The sequence below is a fragment of the Notolepis coatsorum genome (assembly GCF_963971535.1).
Source record: "Notolepis coatsorum genome assembly, chromosome: 19".
NCBI classification, from domain to species: domain Eukaryota; kingdom Metazoa; phylum Chordata; class Actinopteri; order Aulopiformes; family Paralepididae; genus Notolepis; species Notolepis coatsorum.
In genome coordinates this window covers 35,700,686-35,725,134 of record NC_140183.1, presented here as the reverse complement: position 1 = coordinate 35,725,134, position 24,449 = coordinate 35,700,686, and the positions used below count along the sequence as shown (strand labels likewise).

At 44.2% G+C, this 24,449-nt stretch overlaps 1 long non-coding RNA gene across 1 annotated transcript; it reads left to right on the top strand.

Annotated features, from left to right (window-relative positions):
- The first annotated feature begins 12,955 nt into the window (after positions 1-12,955).
- Positions 12,956-23,465, top strand: LOC311245801. The gene is made up of 3 exons (XR_014620762.1): positions 12,956-13,019; positions 20,604-20,708; positions 23,329-23,465. It is a non-coding gene; the product is annotated as an uncharacterized lncRNA (long non-coding RNA).
- The last annotated feature ends 984 nt before the right edge of the window (positions 23,466-24,449 follow it).

The window sequence follows — 24,449 nt, the reverse complement described above, 5'->3', positions numbered from 1 at the left end:
AGAGGCTCCCCTTTTCATAGCAGAGTTAATGAAGGGGGCTGGCAGACAGAACAGAGGAGGGGAGGAGGGATGGAGGGAGGGATAAATGGTGGAGGAGGGGATAGAGAGGGTGGAAGAGGCAGGGGAAGGGATGAGGAGGGAGGGAGGGAGGGATGGAGGAGGAGGGGAAGGGAGTAGGAGAGCAGTGATGTAATTTGTAAGGTTAACTCTAGCACTGCTGGAATGTGTTTGGCTTCTTATTAAATTAAATTGTCCTGATGACATCAGTGCTCTGCTGACTAAGGTATGAATGTGAGTATAGATATACTGTCGTCATAGTTCCATATGGATTTTTAAAGATTGTTTTTAAACAAGTTCTGCTTTACAAGATAGTATATACAGCAAAGTGCAACAGAAGGATGGAAGAAAACGATGGGTTGACATGCGATAGCGGTCCCATGCAGCTCTATGACACACAGACAGAACAAGCTATGCAAGTGAGTTATAATAATAAGCATTTACTTACCTATACCTTCAAATGCCTTAGAATAGACATGGCAATAACTTGAATAATATCAAATATAACCATATATGATGTTGGTCTGAACATTTATGAGCTATGCCTATGCAGTATTATAAACAGACTTTCTGTGGAATCTTTCCTGTGGAAGTAGGCATATTTTCATGGCATGAGTTCATTGTCTCCTGTGATGTTTCCATGGACACAAATGATGAAACATGCCTGTGATGCCAATAGAGGCTAACTGTCTTAACTGTTTCAACTCATGTTCAGTTTGTATTTTAAAAAGAAAAGAAAAATGTGTCTTAAAAAAGATAGAGGGAACAATTCATAGATTATTTGTTTAATTAGTTGGGGGGAAAAGACAACATTATTACAGTAAAATGTCAGTAACATTTAAGTAAAAATGTAAATATCAATTAAAGGTAGTATTTGCTGAAAAGGGGCACTTAAAAAAACAACACATTGAATCCTTGTGTTGTGTTAATTACAGCACAATTAATGATAAGGTAGTAGTCCCCATAAGACAAGGTATTGCTATTTTTGACGGTGCTGTAATTAACACAACACAATTTCAATGTCCCTGATGACGTCACTGATGGCCATATTCACGCTCATTTACTCTCAAAAACCGTTGAAACTCAATGAATGTGTGCAAAACTGTGTAGAGTTTTTGGATGTGTGAGATTCTGTGCAAAATTAATCAGCATTGTTTTTTGCTGAAGTGCCCCGCAAATCCTGAAATTACTGTTTGCGTTCAATATTAGTTTTCCACATTGGTTACTTCTGCAAAGTAGTGCCAAATAATTAACTTCTTGGGGAAGAGGGGTTTAAGCAGTAAACCCGGAACACCTCTGCACAGGGGAGTTTCCCTGATGCCAAAAGCACATCGTTCCCACTGATTCACCAGTACATCCCACCATATTTAAAATTCCACCAATCACTGTTTACATTGCCCCTGAAAGATACACTCCAAGGGAAAGACATGGCATGAAATGGCATTGAAGTTGCATATAAAGTATATTCAAGATAAAGGAAATAGTGAATCATAGTCTCCATGTATTCTGAATTGAAATGAAGGCAGATCAGATTCTTGTAGTGTCTTTGAAGCTCAAACTTAACCTCACTGTCTCCACCTAGTGACCATCTCTCACATCACAGCAACCGGGCTTCCTGCCAAGTTGCCATGGTTACACAGATACCAGGATGACATCACTGTGGCTCTCTGTGATGGGTTGGTAGGAATGTGTCAACAATGCACTATAAAGGCTTTGAAATGGATTCCATACTGTATATCAATATCAGTTGAAGTATTTCAGATACTGCATCAATACTAGTTTGCAAGAAAATGTGTACTGTAGATTTGCATGATGCCCTATGTAATGAAATAACACACACTGTTTGTCTATACATGTAACTCACTAATTAACTATAGTGACAAAAGGTTATGATCTATAACTTCAACATTACAAGCAGTCATCTTATCTTTCATTGGCTATAAATCCTGCCCAATGTCCAGTGCCATACCATCGATGAGTGTGTTCCTCCTGTTTAACAGCTCTAGTAATGTCTGCCTTTTTGCTTCCTTGTTGCACCAACTCTTTCCTCTATAATGATGACCAACATTAGCTTATGTTGGTTATGTTATTCACTTGTGTGTTTTGCACAAGTTACTGCTTATGTCGGATCATCACAAAAAGATTAACAACATTTCGTCTGAAGATACTTGATGCCCCATAGAGGAATACCTTGAAACTGTTCATTTAAATGGGGTGAAATGGTCATGAATAATTCAAAAATACCTGCCTACCCCCTCTTTGAAAAACTAGAGTTGTTTTGATGTCGTTATCGTGAGAGACTAACAAGTATAGTTCAACAGGGCATGTTCACACTGCAAGAGTGTGGGAATATGTTACGTGTACTTTTCACAAATTAAGACATCACAGGATTTTCACCACCATTGTGGTTAGCTTAATTTGGTTAACAGTGAGATGTCAAGATGTGTTTTGTTTTCTTATCATTTTAACCGCCAAATGACCATGTAGCAAGTCATATTTTGCAGGCTCAGTACACATAGTTCATATTTAATAAAACAAGTCATTAATGCATAATACCAAAAGCAGAAGTTGCTTACTGAACTGAACTGCCAAAGAGGAGGAACTAGCACTTCTCTGTGAGGTCGTGCTGATTTATTTGCGGCCGTGCTGTGTTGTGTTGTGTTTGGACACGGCTGACGACAGACGACATCATACAGAGTCTGAACAATGGGTGACGAGGTTAATTACGCTTCAGTAGTTTTCAAAAATCCTCAAGTGTCTCGACCACCAGGTGAGTAGGCTCTCACTCTGTGATCACTCTTCACACTGCCAGCTACAGGTCAGGCTGGGTCTGGGTGGAGGAGTTTCTATGGGTCTCCTTCCGTTCAACTGACAGTCCATAATGATGACGTTAAAGGGGACATTATTATGTATCTTTTACACCATTTTACACACCTTTATAAAACGAGTTTGAGTTTTTTTCTTTTTGTGTGCAAGGAAACAAGTCTAAATCTAATGTGAATTATTTATTGTCCAGCACCTCTTTTTTCCCATGTATTGAACACAGTTTATTGTGGGTGTCTAATCTAGCAGCAAGTCCTCAAGAGATATATACCCCTACCCAAAGTAGAACAAAACACAACAATGTTTTTTTGTATCTTCAGGGTCCCATTTATTGGGTCTTTATTATTGGGTTGACTATTTAACTATTTCACGGCCACAAGCTTTCCCCATCTGCACTTTCTAGCGCCAGCTTTTCTTGACCATTTTCATGATATTTCACGACTTTTGCAGAGCTATTGTATATTCTATATTATACCTATGGAGACAATAGTATGGCTCATTTGACAGACACTATTTCTAGTCCAACATGTAAAAAATAGTTTGTTTCTGTGTAGCCGGTTTCAGGCCTACTCCTTGACAGACCCTTGCCACGACTCTACGTTTTGTATTGGTTCAATGAGAGACAGGGAGACTCGTGATCCTCTTTTAGCCGAAACTGTGACGTGTTTATTGGCCGCCTGTCAGGTAATAGAACAGAACAATGCATCAGCATTAATGTATGTTCACAAAATGGTGCCAGCAGCTCACAAAACTCAAATCTGTTATGGATAGACTGCGGGGCGGCTAGTATGCCTTATAAAACATTCAGATGTCAAATCTGTTAGAATATATATATACACAATATACACAATACACAATATACAATTATAATTACACTTGAGTGAATACACCTCCGGCTAATTAACATATTTTAGACATTGGAATAAAACAATAAAAATAAACAGTCCACAACACAACGGACCAAAAACATGGGAGCTACAACATACCTGTCAGGTAATAGAACAGAACAATGCATCAGCATTAACACATTAATTGCCAATAACGAGTATACTCGTTTCTATGATCGTTATTTTTTTTAATAAAAAAATTATAATTGTATCCTCTCTTTCTCAGATTTGTATCTGTTTTTCTCCCCGTCCCAATTTAATCGTTGTGCCAATTCTCCCCCTCGCCTGCCTGGTTGTTGTGCGCATGTTCTCCTACTGGTCGGTACAAGGGACACACGCGGCGACAGCCAGTGACTCTTTTTTCACCTGGCAGCGAGGACTCTCATTGGTGAAGCGTAACGCGTGGGAGGTCACGCTGCCTTCATCAAGTCCTGCCTCCGCTGAGCAAGCGCCCAGACCTGACCTGTAGGCGTTGCTGTCCACAACGCCAGATTCCCACCCATGACTTCCCTCCCCCTAACTCAGTCAAACGAGTTAGTATGACGATCAGCAAGGCAATGCTGACTCCGGGAATCGAGACCGCAGCCTCTTGCATTGGTGACGAGCGCAATCTCCGCTACGCCACCTGACCACTCTGATCGCTATTTCTTTTATTCGCTATTGGCATTCATAATTCATCCAGGAAGCCTCCGGGAGCCAGCTGGACCCTGTCTGATATTGCAACGCCTCAATACCGCCGCCTGGTGGATTTCGGGCAAGTTACACTCCACTCTAAACCGGAAGTGGCGCTCTGTGCATCGGGGAAAAAGCTCCGCCAGAGATATCTTGTAACGTGGATCAATATACACACCTCGAGTGCATCGGATCGCTTTCGAGACGCAATAATCAAAATGCTTTCGGCGTTTATTGCGTCATACAAACGGAAAATGGATCTAGCAGATCAACATCAAATAATTGGAAAATAAATTCTCCAGACGCATCGACCAGAGGTAAGAGGAATCTAACGTTATTTCCAGCTCGATTGTCCATTTATTTCATTGCAATCCATCTGATCAACGTATGGTGTCTTACTAAAGAAAGCCGTTACTGACAATCAAGGAATCATAAACAACCCCCCCCCTTTCCTTCACGCATGATGGAGCATAATGTATAGCGTTCATATGCATTTGACATTTTTTATATAGCGTGTATAGGGACGAAACGCCAATCGATAATGTATAATACGAGTCGGGGCCTATAGCGCGCATACTAGGAATTACTGCTATACAGTCTAAAAACATACTTATATTCTCGACGGTACTAACACGACAATGTATGAATGGAAAAATATAACGTTCCCACATCCGGAACGATAGATACCCGATGTTGAATGGGCCATAGTAATGTCGATATAGCTATAATATTAAAAAAGTTATAGCCCTGCAAAGAAGGTGAGCCACTCATAGGGTTACAGCACTGGCAGAGAGTGGTAAAGATGGGCATACTGCGTGGCACCCAATGTGTTAATGTATGTTCACAAAATGGCGCCAGCAGCTCACGAAGCTGCAGTGGGGAAAAACGGCAGTTAATAAAAATACTGCCAGCACGAGCCGTGTGTGTAACCCCTCCCCCAATGCTAGAAGCTAACCAACATACTTTTGAAAAAGTTCGCTAAGACGGTTCAATCTCTTACAAAACAACTGTACAACTGCACATTTTCAACATTGAATTACTTTATGAACCCGGTTCACTGGGATTATATCCACAATATTATCGGCTCTTTAGACCAGAAATATATCAATGTACTTGTGAAAAACCAGCATGAGCTGTGTGTGTAGCTAGGGATGCCCCGATCACGTTTTTTGCCACCAATACCGATCACCGATCGTCTATGAGCCATATTGGCCGATACACTGCCGATAACGGCCAATACCGTTTTTGGTTTTGTTATAGCAGCTGGCAGTATTATACTGTAGGTCTAACGCAGGCATGCAAAGTCCGGACAAAATTATCGAATCTAATCTTAGAAATTAAGTAAAGTGAATAGTACTGGGTGTTAAGCATAACAGCATCTAAGTTAATTTACTTCTGACCATTATAGTCAAAGTATTTTCCTATGAACTGAAACTCATAAGATCACATAAGGCTAGAATCATTGGCGTTCAGTTACAGCTATGGAGAACGATATAGCTAGCTAGCCAACGCTAGCCAACAGCTGCAAAAATGTATGCCAATGATGTTATCAGACGTTGATATCATGAGCTATCAGTAGCTAGCCAGCTAGATAACATTAGACAACGCCTCATGTATTAAACTAAAGTGAATAGTTTACTGGGCCATTTTGTTTAATGCTTCAGTTATGTTGAAAGAGGAGCTGTCACGACAAGTTGCGGAGGCTAGGACTCTTGCTATCTTCGGAGCGAAGGCAGGGGAGGGGCAATGCGTGCATTCGTCATCTTCGCAATCGGCGACTAGAAAGCATTATCGGAATTCCCCAATCTCATATTTATACTGAATATCGGCCGATACCAATCGCTGGGCGATCGTTCGGGGCATCCCTGTGTAACCCCTCCCCCTATGCTAGAAGCTAACCAACGTACATTTGAAAAAGTTCGCTAAGACGGTTAAATCTCTGACAAAACAACTGTACGACTGAACATTATCAACATAAATCGCGAGATAAAATGCATTAAATGCAATAAGCCCAAATCGTTCTGTTTGATCCCCTGAAACCCCAAATACTCCCAAATCAAAGGTATATACACATGTGCCTTCACAAAATCATCAAGGGGGGGGGGGTAGTCTTACCCCGAAAATGCGATTGTTAGAAAACGCTTGGTGTAGGTCTGGTAAAATAGGACACTGTGATCGTTACAGACACATGTTTCAGGTTCGGTAAAATAGACATAGGGGGTCCTTACCTGAAGGCCAGAAGGTACTCCAAAAAGAATAATTCCAATGATCCCATCGGTGATCTATCAGAGTTCAAAAGGTAGGCGATACTGCCACCTGGTGAGATTCGATTGGCATTGCAATTCCAACATAGGCAAATGAGCCAGGGACGGCTAGAGTGATCCAGATGACCGCTTAGAACGGGGATCAAAGGAAAAAGATCAAAGGATCCAAAAACGAGTTGACTCATTATTGACGCTCAAGCGTTGGCGGGGTAACACAAGTTTACTCGTTATTGGCCACCAATGAGTATTGTATGTATTGTTATTGTTAACCTCTTAACACATTGTGTGCCAAAAACATGTATACTCGTTATTGCCCGCCATGCGTTGTGCGCCAACAACGAATAAACTCGTTTTAGGATCAATATTTCATTTTTTCGCCATGGTATTCATAATTCATCCAGCCTCCCTCGCTGCTGCAGCTGGACCCTGTCTGATATTGCAACGCCTCAATACCGCCGCCTGGTGGATGTCGGGCGAGTTACACTCCAAGCCAAACCGGAAGTGGCGCTCGGTGCATCAAGGAAATTCCTCCGGCAGTAATATCTTGTAGCGTGGATCTAGATACACACTTGAGTGCATTGGGATCGCTTTCGAAACGCAAGAATCAATATGATTTCGCCGTTTATTGCATCATACAAACGGGAAATGGATCTAGAAGATCAATGTCAAATAATTGGAATATTTTTCCTCCAGTCTCATCGGTGAACTGTAAGAGGAATCTAACGTTATTTTCAGCCCGATTGTTTATTCATTTCACGTCAATCCATCTGATCAACGTATAGTAAAAAAAGGCGCTACTGACGATCAAGGAATTATAAACGACCCCCCCCCCCCTTTCCTTCATGCATGATGAAGCATAATGTATACCAATCATATACATTTGAATTTTTTAATATAGCGTGTATAGGAAAGAAACGCCAATCGATAATCTATCATATGCGTCGGGGCCTATAACTCGCGTTTTAGGAATTACTGCAGAAAACCTTAAAAACATATTTCACTAATAAACACATAATATTCACGACGGTATTAAAGGAAAATTAAAAACGTACCTATACAGTCTAGCTTACAAATAGTGTACCATGCCTTAGGGAAAGCGAGTATCGTATTGAAATGTTTTTAATTTTATGTATTGATCTTTTACTGAAATGTGTTATTTTACTGTGTTATAATGAGGTGTTGAGGAGAAGTGGGTAGGATTCAAGCGCAGGACAGTGGGGGGTGAGAGAGACGAGGCACGAGTCGACGTTGCAGAAAACAGGCTTTACTTGAGCAATAGTAAACAATGATACAGGAACGAAGCACGGAACATAAAAGGCACAGCCGGGCTGGCTCAGAGGGGAAACTTAAACAGGCTAGAAACGGACTGAGACTCGAAAAACAAGAACTCACAAACAGAATGTACAAGGGGGAATTGCGTGAACGGCAGGCAAAGCGACAGGGTACACGGCAGGATAAACGGGGAGCACGACAGAATAGAGAGACTGGGAATACAGGGTAAATAGAACAATGGCGCAACACTGTGGTAACGTATAAATACAGACACTAATTATGACAAGAAACAGCTGGGGGTTGACAGACTAGGACACATGAATATCAATACACACACTGGGAACAATGGACTAGACTAGAATCACAATACAACATACTGGGGAGCGCACAGGACAGATAGCAGATACATAGGGAGTACAATGATAGACAACAGACTCAACAGAATAGGTAAATAAAGACCCATGCAGATGGTAGTGGCCTGTAGTACCGCCGACAGACCGCCGGATGGCAGGAGAGGATTGTCTATGTTAAAAAAGTTCATGAGTCCATAGGGAGGCTGAGGCAGATTGTGACAGGACCCTCCCCCCGAAGGGGCGGCTTCCAGACGACCCACTAGATCGACCGGAAAACAGGCAAGGTGGAGGGCCGAGACCCCGGAAAAAACTGGGGGCGAGGACATGGAGAACTGGAGCCGGGGGGGGTGGAGAAAAGAACCCAGGAGGGGCATAGTAGCAGGGGGGCCGGGTAACAGGACCAGAGGGGAGCCCGGCGAAGGGCTAACAGGGCACAGGATCAGGGGGACCGGAGAGGGGGACAGAGGCCCGGAGAGTAGGGCTAGAAACGGGGACAGAGGCCCAGAGAGGGGGGCTGGAGATGGGGACAGAGGCTCGGTGAGGGGGGATCGAAGCATGGACAGGGACCCGGAGAGGAGGGCTGGAAACGGGGACAGAGGCCCGGAGAGGGGGGCTGGAGACGGGGACAGAGGCTCAGTGAGGGGGGCTCGAGGCGTGGACAGAGACCCGGAAAGGAGAGCCGGAAATGGGGACAGAGGCCCGGAGAGGGGGGCCAGAAACGTGGACGGAGGGCCGATGAGGGGGACTGGAAGCAAGGACAGAGGCCAGACGAAGGGGGCTGGACACCGGGACAGAGGCCCAGAGAGGGGGACCAGAGACAGTGACAGAGGCACGGTGAGGGGGGCTGGAGACGGGGACAGAGGCACGGTGAGGGAGCCCGGAACAAAGGGGCGAGGCCGACAGCCCCGGAGCAGGACCCTGGACGGGGGCCACTCCAGGTGCAGACTTCGGGACCGGACAAGGGGAGCCGGACCAGAGAGGCGAGGGCGACGACCCCGGAGTAGGAGCCCGGACGGGGGCAACTCCAGGTGCAGACTTCGGGACCGGACCAGGGGAGCCGGAGCAGAGAGGCGAGGGCGACAACCCCGGAGTAGAGACTGGGTTAGCTACCTGGGCAGTGCTAGCTGCAGGGCCTGTGCTAGCTGCAAGGGCTAAACTAGCATGAGCTAGGCTGGCCGTGGAGGCTGGGTTAGCTGCGCGGCAGTGCTAGCTGCAGGGCCTGTGCTAGCTGCAGAGGGTACACTAGCCGAGAGAGTTCGGGTGCTAGCTGTAGGTGCTACACTAGCGGGGAAAACTTAGGTGCCAGCTGCAGGGGCTACACTAGCAGGAAGGCGAAAGGTGCTAGCTGTAGTACCTACACTAGCAGGCAGGGCTAAAGTGCTAGCAGTCAGAGTGACTCCAGCAGGAGGGACAAGGGTGCTAGGTGCAGGAACCCTAGCAGATGGGACTAAAATGCTAGCAGCAGGGGCTCTAGCGGACACGACCAAAAGGCTAGCAGCAGGAGGTCCAGCAGACATGACTAAGGCGCTAGTAGCAGGAGCTCTAGCGGAAGTGGCTAAGGGGGTAGCTACTGAGGCTACATTAGCAGCAGGGGCCAAGCTAGCAATAGGGGCTGCCCTAACTGTCTGGGTTGAGCTAACCACAGGGGCCTTGTTAGCTGTAGAACCTGTGCTAGCAAGGGAAGCTAGTTAGGTAGCTACCGAAGAACCTACGCTAGCAGTAAAGGTTCTGCTAGCTACGGAAGCTTTGCTAGCAGTAAGGGCCTTGCTAGCCCTCCGAATCTCGCTAGCCTTTCTGCACTTGCTAGATGCAGGGGCCATGCTAACAGCCGAGGGGGGCATGCTAGCAGTACGGGCTACACTAGTAGGTGAAGTCAGGGGGGAAGCTGCAGAAGCTACAGGGGCTGAACCAGCTCTAGGGGCTATGCTAGCAGCAGACGCTAAGCTAGCAGTTGAGTCCTGGTTAGCTGCAGAGGCTAAGCTAGCTGTACGTGCTACGCTAGCAGACAGGGCTCTAGCGGACCGGACTGAGGGACTAGCAGCTGATGCTCTAGTGGACGGGGCTAAGGGACTAGCAGCAGGTGCTCTAGTGGATGGGAATGAGGTGCTAGCAGCAGGGGCTCTAGCGGATGGGACTAAGGCGGTAGCTACCGAGGCTACACTAGCGGCGGGGGCTAAGCTAGTAGTAGAGGCCTTGCTATCTGCAAAGGGCCTGACAGGGTTAGCAGCTTGGCAGTCGGCTGGGGAGTAGGGGTCCTGGAAGAGCACCCTAAACATGTTCCCGGCCAGTAACCGGAGTTCGCATGCTCTTCCAGGACTCCACTTCATCATGGAGAACACCAGGCGATAATCGCTCTTTCCACTCCTCCAGACTGCAGGTCGGAGAATAATTGTCCATGAAATTTAGCAAAAGGGAATGTGCCTCATCAAACCTGTCCCTGAGGGGGGCTACGGGACCAGTAGGGGACGCTATACTAGCAGAGAGGGCTATAGTGCTAGCAGTGGGGGATAAACTAGCTGTAGAGGTTCTGCTAGCTGTGCTAGCTACCAGGGCTAAGCTAGCGGTAGGGGCTGAGCTAGTAGCCTGGGCTGTGCTAGCAGGGAGAGCTGAGGTGCTAGCAACAGGTACTGTGCTAGCTGCCTGGGCAGTGAAGGCTGCGGGGTCTATGCTAACAGCAGGGGCTAAACTAGCAGTAGCAGCAGTGGCAGTAGTGGCTTTACTTGCGGGGGAGGGCATGCTGGTAGCCGTGGCTTCGCTGGGGGCAGGGGACCAGAGCGTCCGAATTATCAGTCCCAGCTGTCGGGCATGTTCCGCCAGCAGTGGTGCCTGCTCCGTGCTGCAGTCTCACTTGCGCAGGTGAGCAGCGCGTGCAGGTGCATCCTCTCCCACAAGGACGAGGAGAGAAAATCCCCCTCGAAGAAACGCTCCATAACGAACAGCATGCCGCTCGCTCGGTCTCTCCCTTTGTCTGCTGAATCCAGGGATGGTTGCGCCATTCTGTTATAATGAGGTGTTGAGGAGAAGTGGGTAGGATTCAAGTGCAGGACAGTGGGGGGTGAGAGAGACGAGGCACGAGTCAACGTTGCAGAAAACAGGCTTTACTTGAGCAATAGTAAACAATGATACAGGAACGAAGCACAGAACATAAAAGGCACAGCCGGGCTGGCTCAGAGGGGAAACTTAAACAGGCCAGAAACGGACAGAGACTTAAAAACAAGAACACTAGAATAAACTCACGAACAGAATGTACAAGGGGGAATTCCGCGAACGGCAGGCAAAGCAACAGTGTACACGGCAAGATAAACAGGGAGCACAACAGAATAGAGAAACTGGGAATACAGGGTAAACAGAACAATGGCGCAACACTGGTAACAGGGGTGCGGCACGTATAAATACAGACACTAATTATGACAAACAGCTGGGGGTTGACAGACACAGGAATATCAATACACACACTGGGAACAATGGACTAGACTAGAATCACAATGCATGTCATACTGGGGAGCACACAGGACAGATAGCAGATACATAGGGAGTACATTAGCAATGATAGACAACAGACTCAACAGAATAGGTAAATAAAGACCCATGCAGAGGGTAGTGGCCTGTAGTACCGCCGACAGACCACCAGATGGCAGGAGAGGATTGTCTATGTTCTTTTTTTTTATTCACTTTTTCTCCTTCTTTTTCTGTTTTTCTCCCATCCCAATTTAGTCGTGCCAATTCCCCCCTCCCCTGTCTTGATCGTTCCTCGCATGTGCCCCCCACTGGTCGGTCGTAGGGAGGGTTGAAGAATCTATCGCATGTCTCCTCCGATACATGCAGAGTCAGTCAGCCACTTCTTTTCACCTGCCAGCGCGGACTCTCATTGGCGAGGTGTAACGTGTGGGAGGCTCACACTACCCTCGACATCTCCTGTCCTTGCTGTGCAGGCGCCCTGACCGACCTGTAGGAGTCGCCGTTTACAACGACCAGATTACCACCCATCGACTTCCCTCCCGCTGACTCTGCCAATTGAGTCAGTATGACGGCCGGCCCAAGCTGGAGGCAACGCTGACAGCCGGATTCGATACCGGTGTCTCACGCGTTGGTGACGAGCGCTTAGACCGCTGCGCCACCCAGCCGCCCAGGATTGTCTATGTTCAAAAAGTTCATGAGTCCATAGGGAGGCTGAGGCAGATTGTGACATACTGTGCTTTGCCTATTTGCGGTACTTTTATTACTGTTGTCTTATTAATGTGATGCTTTACATATATATGCCTATGTTTGTGTACAGCACTTTGAGCTGCATGACATAATGAAAGGTGCTTTATAAATAAATCTTTACTTACTTACTTACTTACTTACTTACTTACTTACTTACTTACTTACTTACTTACTTACTTACTTACTTACTTACTTACTTACTTACTTACTTCCTATGAGGGCCCAGTATGTCAAGGGAAATGGGCTGAGGTTCAAACCCCCTTATGGCCTCCTCTGTGCATATGGCTGTATTCGAGTAACCATAGGAGGTAGAACTCTAGTTCCAATATATAATTGTGATCACATAATGAAAACAATTGCACACCCACTATTTCAACATTTGATTATTTTCTCCTGCTTCTCAGCTAAAAAGGAAGAGGAGACCATATATGATGAAGTAAAGACACAAGCCAATGTAATAGATCCAACACGACCCGATGCAAGTGGTAAGTTGTCATGTAAATTATATTTTGGCGTTCAGTTCACTGTCACACCATCAGACACTACAGTCTGCATGAGTGAACATAACACTACTGTCCCCAACGGATGGTTTCAGTTTAACTGCGTTGAGGGAACAGCTGTTGCAGTAAACTTTTCTTTCCCACAGTCACGCCTACTTTTGGTGGGAAACACAGACACCATTCCTACAGATCACTATTGTATTTGGTCTGTATAAAAGGCAGAATGCAGAACATGTTGTTTGAAACATGTTTTTGTTAGTTCATCAAGTTAAAGGTAGAATCTGCAATGCCATCAGACATGTTTTGGTCTAATGTGTGGGTTGGAGATTGGTCACTTATTATACAGAGAATTCCCTCCTCTATACCCACTGAGATCCAACCCACATGTTAGACCAAAACAAAAGATGTAAACAAAGTACAATACCAAGTGGGGCCCTTTTTTCTACCTTTAAAGCCCAACTTGCAGGTTAAACCCTACTCTTCAATTATGGGTAGTTTACATCATTGGTATCTAATTTCATTATTAATTTTTTTCCATTTGACGCCGGAAATGCCACTCAGAAAGGGTTAAAAAGGTCCACGCAACATGCACGCGCGAATCAAAAAAGCTTATCAGACGCTAGCACGGCCGTGACGTCACTCGGGGCAACATATGCCTTATGCCCGTCCGGGTCATAGTACTACTGGGCTGGCTATATGGCTATATGGCTATATGGCTATATGGCTATATGGCTCCTGCTAACGTTAGCATTATGTCTACTGTCGTGAACCATTTTAAATCGGGCCATGCAAAAGAGTTTGGGGAACAAGTAAAATGTGCAGGTCCTCTTCTCAGACCTGTGGGGCAAAGCACTGCACACACATCATGCCGGCTAGCAAGCTACACGTCCCGGCATGTTGATACGATTTTAGCCCCACTCGGTGCATCAGTCACGATAGCTATGAGCTAACTAACGTTACAAGCTCAAACACCTTATAACTATACTATTTTCGTGTCCATAAGTTCCTTGGCAGAATACTTGTGAGGACAAAGGTATACAAAAAGGAGAGAACCATTTTAAATCGGGCATGCATGCCGGCTAGCAAGCTATGCGTCACGGCATGTTGTTAAGCATGAACCGGTTGGGATTAGATGTTGATAAGCATGAACCGGTTGGGATTCGAATAGACGCAGCCCCACTCGGTGCATCAGTCACGATACCTATGAGCTAACTAACGTTACAAGCTCAAACACCTTATAACTACTACTATTGTCGTGTCCATAAGTTCCCTGGCAGAATACTTGTGGGGACAAAGGTATACAAAGAGGAGAGAACCATTTTAAATCGGGCATTGTTATGAGTTTCGAGAATTCTGGCTACCAAGCTAACCTAAGCTATGTTAGCTAACTTAGCTAGCTACTAACGTTATATACACAATATGTACAACGACACAATGATTTACATTATTACAAATATAGTGACGTGGTTGTGGCTTTTACAAATAGTGGTTCGCTTTAGAGATGAATGGCTATGATCACGGAGCAATAGTGTTAGGTGAAACAGAGACTAGCTCCTCGGCTAGTAGTAACAAGAAGGCTCTCTGCTTCCTGCCGTCTGCCTGTGAGTCTCAGAGCCCCTGCTGCCCTGTACCCAGTGTGACGTCATCATTAATATGACACACGCACGCTATGAAACCATGGATTAAAATATGCATGTGCGTGGAGGTTGTGGTTTGGTCGACAAAATGTTTGATAAAAACGCTAAAACTGGGTAAATTTGGATAATTTTTTTCACCCTCTTCATGAAAGTCACCGTTGCCCTAGTCACATTGTTTATTGAACAAAAATACAACCTGCAAGTTGGCCTTTAAGTCAAGCAATTACTTTCCAACACTGGCCACCACTGAGCATTTGTGATATAGTGAAAAGTTACATTTGATCCATTTTCAGGCTCCTTCTGGCCCCATTCAATGGCAGGAGATTTCCACATTTCCCTACCTGGACATTCAATACATGGTTGAATCTCCGGGTGACCTAACACTAACAGCTAACTAGACATGAGCTAAGCCTAACTGATTTCTGCTCAAAACAACAAACAACAACACAAGCTCCAGAATGTCAACACAGGGGTTTTGATACTTGTGTTAATTGCCTCCCTAGTCTGATTGATTGATTGATTGAAAACTTTATTAACAGATTGCAGAATGGGTACAGTACAGTACAGCTCAATACATACAATTGTTAAGGGGATGCAGACCAGAGAAAGACTTTCGTCTTGTTTACATCAGGGTCCCCCATTTTCAATTCATCGTAACATATATGACATACGTGACATACAGATAGACAGTACTGCTACATCTATAGATTTATGACATACCAGATTTGCAAATACAGTACTGTTTGTGATACGAAAAGTGTCCAGAAAAAAATAGTATATACATTTAACGTAGAAACTGTACATTGGAGGAGGTTGGGTTGGTGGGGGGTGGTGGGGGGGACTGTACATTGGAGGTGGTTGGGTGGGGGGGGGAGAGGTTGAGTAGGAGGGGTGGGTGGGGGACACTGTACAACTGTACAAGCAAAACTGTACATTGGAATATTGACAAGACCATACTTGGTAATTTGCTGTACATTGGAGGGGGCCAGTTTCGAATTGCAGTCTCCCGTAGGTGTTTTTTGAGAGTGTTTTTGAAAGTGGGTAGTGATTCACATTCCTTTACAGCTTTGGGTAGGGCGTTCCACATTGATGTGGCATAATTGCTAAACGTATTTAGTCCCTTGTTTGAGCCGAATCTGGGTTTAACATGATTTGTGGAGCTCCCTCTGGTGTTGTGATCGTGGTATTCACTGACCTTTGGGAAGTATTTTGACATGTACATGGGTACCTTGCTCATGTAGTGTATCTTGTAGACCAGGCCCATTGCAAGTTGCTGTACTCTGTCGTCTACTCTAAGCCATCCTAGGTTGTCAAAGTGGGCAGGGGTGAGGTGGGTTCTAGGAGTAAGGTCAAGCAGTAGTCTGACCAGTTTGTTTTGAGATGTTTGTAATTTTGTTTTTAGCGCCTTTGAGGTGCTTTGGTACCATGAGGTGCAAGCATAGTCGTAGTACCCTTGAATGAGTGCTCCTGCCAGAGTCTTCAGGGTATTCTTGTTTACCAGTGATCCGGTACAAGAATCGAGTTCGTTGGTTGACTTTTTTTATTACATTGGATGCCATTTTGTCACAGGAAAGATTTGCCTCTAGGATGGAACCCAGGTAGGTAATATCTTCTTTCCTTGTGACAATATTGTCACCCACTGTAACTGAGAAGCCGTCGGTCTTGCTGAGTTTGTTATTTGAACCGAAGAGAATGGACTCTGTTTTGCCCATGTGTAATGATAGTTTGTTATCAGCGAGCCATTATGCAGATTTTGCCTAGTTCTGAGCTGAGGGTTTTTTCAACCTGTAACTTGTTCTTGTCAGAGACCAGCAGGGCTGAGTCATCCGCAAACAGAAACAAGTTGCAGTCACAAGCTGACGACATGTCATTTGCATAAATTAGGAACAGTAGCGGACCTAGTATGCTTCCTTGTGGAACACCACAGCTCACTGTGAGGGGGGGGGGATAGGGTACCGTTTGCGTCTATGCCTTCTACAACGCCGTTCGGTTTCCGGGTTCCTCTGATTGGACACTAAGCCCACGTGACCGCGCGCCAGCACGCCCCCCTTATCGCCCACTCTCGTGCTGTGAAGCGGAAGCGCAGCAGCGGGACGAGGCGGTGGTTTCTCCCCGGCTCCGTGCACCGCTGACTCGGTCCAGCTCCAGCAGCAGCAGCCGTCTTCTCTCTGAGGCGGCTCGTTCTTATTAATCCCCCATTGTTCAGGTCGACATGGTCGCACAAACACCCGTTGGAGGAGTAGTGGGGGAGAAATGAATGAATGAATGAAAACTTTATTTAACAGATTGCAGAATGGGTACAATACAGTACGGCGCAATACACACAATTGTTAAGGGGATGCAGATCAGAGAAAGACGTTTGTCTTGTTTACATCAGGGTCCCCCATTTTCAATTCATATCGACATTTATGACATACACAACATACATGTTAACATGTCTGACGAGCACAGAGTTGCCAGTCGATAATTCTTGCTATTTAAAAATATTCCTCTTCTTCTCCCCCACTACTCCTCCAACGGGTGTTTGTGCGACCATGTCGACCTGAACAATGGGGGATAATTAATAAGAACGAGCCGCCTCGGAGAGGCGACCATGTCGACCTGAACAATGGGGGATAATTAATAAGAACGAGCCGCCTCGGAGAGGCGATACCGCAGGCGGAAGACGGCCGCTGCTGCTGGAGCTGGACCGAGTCAGCGGCGCCCGGAGCCGGGGAGAAACCACCGCCTCCCCCAGCTGCTGGCGCTTCCGCTTCACAGCGCGAGAGTGGGCGATAAGGGGGGCGTGCTAGCGCACGGTCACGTGGGCTTAGTGGCCAATCAGAGGAACCCGGAAACCAAAGGGCGTTGTAGAAGGCATAGACGCGTACCGTTTACCTCCACCATCTGCTCTCTCCCCTCCAGGTAGGATTGCATCCAGCTCACTGATCTCACTGATCAAAACCAATTGCTTTTAGCTTGTCAATCAGAATGGTGTGATTGACAGTGTCGAAGGCCTTTTGTAGGTCCAGCATGATGCCCTCATGTCCAGGCCCCTAGCATTAAATGTACCAAATGCACTTATACTGCCCTGTCAAGGCTAACCGCAGTAACTTCCAAACAGTGAAACTGAGAAAAATGGCTTTAAAGTTTTTTGACTTGCCATCCAAAATGTGTTATAGGTAGATAGATGATAGTACCCAGATTTAAAATGTATTAATGAAGTAATCTTTAGGCATAAAAAAAAGACATAATTATTTTAATGAACCCCAAAAAAGTAGATACTGCACTCTGCTGCACAATTTCCTTAAATAATTATACAGGTAATGTGTAGAGGCAAAGTGCAGTAACTTCAAATACAATGTTGTTTTCCCTCCAGCTTTCATAATTTAACCTAGCCATTTTATTTGGATCATCATCACCATCATCATCATCATCATCATCATCATCATCATCATCATCATCATCATCATCATCATCATCATCAGTTGTTGTTGCCTTAGTAACTGCCATCCTTTTTCCATTTCCATTATTGTCAGTCAGAATATCACATAATGAATGAATGAATGAATGAATGAATGAATGAATGAATGAATGAATGAATGAATGAATGAATGAATGAATGAATGAATGAATGAATGAATGCCAATGTAGGCTGAAACACATGAAATAATTTGTATTATTACAATCTCTGAAAATGTTCTCTTTAATCATGTTAAATTAAATTCAAGTGGGCGGCCGGGTAGCACAGCGGACTAAGCGTCTGTCTACCACCGCAGAGACAGTGGGATTGAATCCGACTGCCGCGGTACCTCCGGCTTGGTCGGTCGTCCATACTGACACAATTGGCAGTGTCAGAATAGAATAGAATAGAAATACTTGTATTATCCAGTGGGAAATTTGACACAGCAAATCGCTCAACATTTAAACATTTAGACAGAACAGGTCACGAATTAGAATAATAAAACAAATCAAATCAAGTTGCCTAGGATAAGAGTAGAGTAAAATAGAATAAAAGATGGTATTGTGTGTTGCAGAGGTTGGTGGTTAGATAGTGTGGTAGTAGAAGTTGATGGTTAGATAGTATAGTGTGGTAGTAGAGGTTGATGGTTAGATGGTATAGTGTGGTAGTAGAGGTTGATGGTTAGATGGTATTGTGTGCAGCAGAGGTTTATGGTTAGATGGTATTGTGTGGTAGTAGAGGTTGATGGTTAGATGGTATAATGTGGTAGTAGAGGTTGATGGTTAGATGGTATTGTGTGGTAGTAGAGGTTGATGGTTAGATTGTATTGTGTGCAGCAGAGGTTGGTGGTTAGATAGTATTGTGTGGTAGTAGAAGTTAGATGGTATTATGGTATTATGTGGTATTATGGTATTATGGTATTATGGTATTATGTGGTAGTAGAAGTTGATAGTTAGATGGTATTATGTGGTACTAGAGGTTGATGGTTAGATGATATAGTGTGGTAGTAGAGGTTGATGGTTAAATGGTATAGTGTGAGGTTGATGGTTACTACGAGGCACCTTGTGCATGCTGTTCTGAGTGTGTCTGAGATTGCAGACGGTCAATACCGCCCCCTAACGCTTTGTGGCTATTGCACCCCATTAGAAACAATGTGGTTTGTTTTCTGGGGCGAGCTGAGCCGTGCGGGCGGGGTTTAAATACTCCGGCGAGCCAAGCGGTCACCATCATACATCAACAAGGCTTCCCCCACCCCTCGTACATATGAAATGCCGAATAACGTGGCACGGACTCCCGCACCCAGTACTTCAAATGGCGATCAGATATTTTTTTGCATTACATCAGAGACAAGGTAAGAACACTATATATCCAAGCTTGCGTTGATCTGATATTTCGTTCTCCCGCGATCGAAGCTATCTGTGTGGACTGTGTGTGGCTGTTTACCGTTGGTGGGGGGGCGGGCGCGCTGCTCTAAACCATATTTCATGGGTGCATGAGGAAGGATAATAACGATAATCTAGTGTTGATTTCAGGAAGATTCGATAATCAGGCGAAAAATTACAACGTGATAAGTGGATTCCACTAAAACGCTATTTTCACGTCTTTTTTCTGGGATTACTCAGAAGCACCCAAACTATATTCATATTCAAAACGGTATAAAATGGAAATGTACGGACGAAAAAATAATCCGTTTTTTGCATGTTGACCAGAAGCAACTCACTGACAATCGACAGTGTTATTAGACCCATAGCTATAATATAAAATATAGGTTTAGTTCTACAAACAAGGTGAGCGTTTACATGGGGTTAATGGGCGGCAAGGCCACATGCACTTCCCGGAAGGGGCGTGGCACCCAATGTGTTAATATCTTGCAAGTTCTCTCTCTCCCCTTCTCACACAGTACCATGTAAAAGGTTGTTTTCATTGTCTGGGCATATTGGGGGACATACACAATACACATACACTACAATACATGCCTGTTAGTAATTAAAATGTATTCAGAAATGTCTGAAGAAGTCTGTCACCAAAATGCCAAAACATGTGTCAACTGCCAACTATTCCCAGCAGCTGGACCGAGATGCAAACAAATTTACAAATTGATCCCCCTGATTACTTTTAAGGACTCTATCGCAGAGTTGTTTACAGACACCTGCAACTGTCACCCAGCCTTTTAACTGTAATTTGACTGTTCTTCTTCATGTATGCCCCTTTGTAATTGTATTTGGTTGTTTGATTGTTGATTGTTGTGTTTTAATTATTTCCCTTACCTCTGTGATGTATGTATCATCTGTCGATTTGCTATTTATTTTATTAAAATGTGTTGTCCCCTTGTTACCCTTCGAGGGGACCTTTTGTCATTGAAAATAAGAATTTGTTCTTAATTGACCTGCCTGGTTAAATAAAGGTTCAATTTTAACAGCCCTAATATATATATATATAATATTATATATTCACTTTTAATAACTGTTGTTACTCCCTTGTTCTTGACAGATGGAAAGCCAGCTAAAGACTCACTGGTCCTTCGGGTGGTGGCACTATGCTTGGGAGTTCTCTGTGTTCTCTTGGCATCAGCTGGCATAGCCCTCTATGCCCATAGTAAGCATATACATAAAAGATATTGCATGAATTCCAGTGTTTCGCTATGTAACCTATTATTTCCTAACCTATATTGCTTCTAAAGTCTAATCTAAGTCTTTAGTCACTGAGTTGGGCTGAACAAGAGAAAACTCTTCTCCAACAGCGACACATGAAACCCAGTGGAATTGCCCACAAGCCCTTCTGGTCGGAGGTATGCATTAGGCCGACATAAAATGTTACATTGGACTTACATAAAAGGCTACACTAGACCTACATAAAAGGCTACATTAGACCTACATGAAAGGCTACATTAGACCTACATAAAAGGCTACATTAGACCTACATAAAAGGCTACATTAGACCTACATAAAAGGCTACACTAGACTTACATAAAAGGCTACATTAGACCTACATAAAAGGCTACATTAGACCTACATAAAAGGCTACACTAGACCTACATAAAAGGCTACATTAGACCTACATGAAAGGCTACATTAGACCTACATAAAAGGCTACATTAGACCTACATAAAAGGCTACATTAGACCTACATGAAAGGCTACATTAGACCTACATAAAAGGCTACATTAGACCTACATAAAAGGCTACACTAGACCTACATAAAAGGCTACATTAGACCTACATGAAAGGCTACATTAGACCTACATAAAAGGCTACATTAGACCTACATAAAAGGCTACATTAGACCTACATGAAAGGCTACATTAGACCTACATAAAAGGCTACATTAGACCTACATAAAAGGCTACATTAGACCTACATAAAAGGCTACATTAGACCTACATAAAAGGCTACACTAGACCTACATAAAAGGCTACATTAGACCTACATAAAAGGCTACATTAGACCTAAATAAAATGTTACATTGGACTTACATAAAAGGCTACATTAGACCTACATGAAAGGCTACATTAGACCTACATAAAAGGCTACATTAGACCTACGTGAAAGGCTACATTAGACCTATATAAAAGGCTACATTAGACCTACATGAAAGGCTATAGGTACAGTATACCTACATAAAAGGCTACATTAGACTTACATAAAAGGCTACATTAGACCTACATAAAAGGCTACATTAGACGTCCATAAAATGTTACATTAGACCTACATAAAAGCTTACATTGGACCTACGTGAAAGGCTATATTAGACCTACATAAAATGCTACATTAGACGTACATAAAAGGCTACATTAGACCTACGTGAAAGGCTTGAAACGTGAAATATTGTAAGCCGTCATTTGAGGCTTTATAAAAGCAGCACAATGAACATAAATCTGTCAGTGCAGAGTCCGACCTCATCTTAAATAACAAACGGCATTGCTTGTTGTAGTTAACAAAGAGAGGCAGAGTTAATGAGGTGTATGATGTTCATTGCATTGGGGGCGCAAGATTTTGCACAAAAATTTAAAAAAAAATATATATATATTTGATTATTATTATTATTATTTGTAATATATTAAATTTTTATTTTCCCGTTCGAATCCCATGCCCATCGAACGAAGCTTCGAAGTATTTAAGACAGCCTGTTGAAAGAGTTAGCTATGGGGCAACAATAACTTATCATGACGACAAGGTCCTCTCACTTCAGCCTTTAACACTTTAACTGCCACACACGAGATATCTCGGGTTTATTTTTATGTGGTTGAAAGCCACTCACGAGATTTCTCTGAATTTTTATTTTTATTTTTTTTGCGATCTGAAATCATATTGCATCACGCGAGCCTACCCGAGTATACACGAGCACCGCCGGAGATCATATGTGGAAAAAAGCGCCCCCTATTGTCTCCCAGATGACATTAACGTGTGTTGTCGGGCCTTATAAATAATTTTGATTTGATTTGATAAGGGATTTTGGAATGGACTCAATGAAAATGGATGGGGAAAAAAATCCGGTACTGATCCAGCCGGGGTTACCACAGTTCATTCTGGAGCCTCTGAGCCCCGCTGATCATGGAGTTCTACTGTATCGCGTTGGATCTATACACTTATCGATTTTTTCGAATGGTGATCAGGAATTGGAATATACCAGTTGGATACCATCTGATGTCAGGTAAGGACTCTATGTTATCAGTGTTAGGATAATCAGACTAATTTTGATGAAGTTATAAGCTGTTTTGTGAAATGGGCTCTTTCGGTTTCACTGTAAAAGTCCAAGAGGAAATCAACGCGGCGTTTATCCGTGCGCGGATATTTATTATTATTTTTTTAAATGGCTGAACGTGATTTAGTAATTTTGCAACCATGGGTCTCATAGGGTACTTTTAACCCTGTGAGGCCCAAATAAAAAAGACATTAGCAACTTCAGAGGCCAGAGGGTGGGACCTATAAACACATGAAGGGCGCCGTGACTGAAAAAAAGGTTGAGAAACGCTGGTGGTGTGGCTCTTTGTGGTACCACAGTCGTTTTTGTGGCTCTTAGTCTCTGACTGGTTGGCCACCCCTTAGACCTACGTGAAAGCTACACTACTAATTTCCAGAGCATAAGTATGAATGTCATGAATCAAAAACACATTTACTTTGCTTGAAGAAATCTGTTATCTGTTATTTGACACAAATAAGTGCAGCTTTACGACAAATCATGGCAGTAGAGTTTAAACGTCCTTTCTTTTATGCAGTGACCGAAGCCATATCCAGAGAACAGAATACAAAGCTGGAGAGTGACCTCAGAGACAACCAGACGGCTTTACTGGCAGCCAATCACAACCTGACAACGCAAAACTATGAGCTGAGGGCAGAGAAGACCAACTTAGAGACAAACATACAAATCATGACTACACAGAGAGCGGATCTGAAGGTGGCCATATTTCAGTTTGATAACTTTCCTGTCAATGTCTACTGTCCCAAACAAGAAAATGATCAAGGTAAGCTTCATACAGTACCATTGATATGGTCAATATAAACATAGTTATTTTTTATATATTTTTTATTATTATTATCTTTTTCCCCCTCCTTTTTCCGATTTTTCTCCCATCCCACTGTTAGTCGTTATGCCAATTCGCATGGCTGCACTTTCCCCTACTGTTGGTCCGAGAGGCCGGAGACTGTCACATGCTTTCCTCCGACGCATGTGCAGCCAGCCGGCAGCCAGCCTGGCCGCGCAGATTCTCACTGGGAGAGTGTAACGTGTGGGAGGCCGCACTACCTCTCACCAGATCCTACCTTCGCTGAGCAGGCGCCCCGACCGAACTGTAGGGGTCGCTGTCCACAACGCCCAGGACCCACCCACGGCTCCCCTCCCCCTAACTCAGCCAAACGAGTTAGTATAGCGATCAGCCCGAGCAAAGGCAATGCTGACTCTCCGGGAGTCGAGACCGCAGCCTCTTGCATTGGTGACGAGCACAATCTCTGCTACGCCACCTGACCGCCCAATATAAACATAGTTAACGATGACTGAAATATAATCAACTAATGGTGTTTGCTGGTTTACCTCTCATGTTTTTCAGAGAGAGTGTGTAAACCTTGTCAGAATGGCTGGGAACATTTCCAGTCCAGCTGTTATGTGAGTCACAATCCTGTTTCAAACCGGAAGACCTGGAAAGACGCTCAAGACTATTGCATAAAAAAGGATTCATCTTTGGTTGTAATTGGAAGTCCAGAGGAACAGGTATAGTAAATTGTTGGATGTCTTAGTTGAAAGACAGTTGGATGTGTTAGTTTGTTGGATGTCTTAGTTGAAAGACAGTTGGATGTGTTAGTTTGTTGGATATGTTACTGAGAACAGTTGGATGCACTTCCA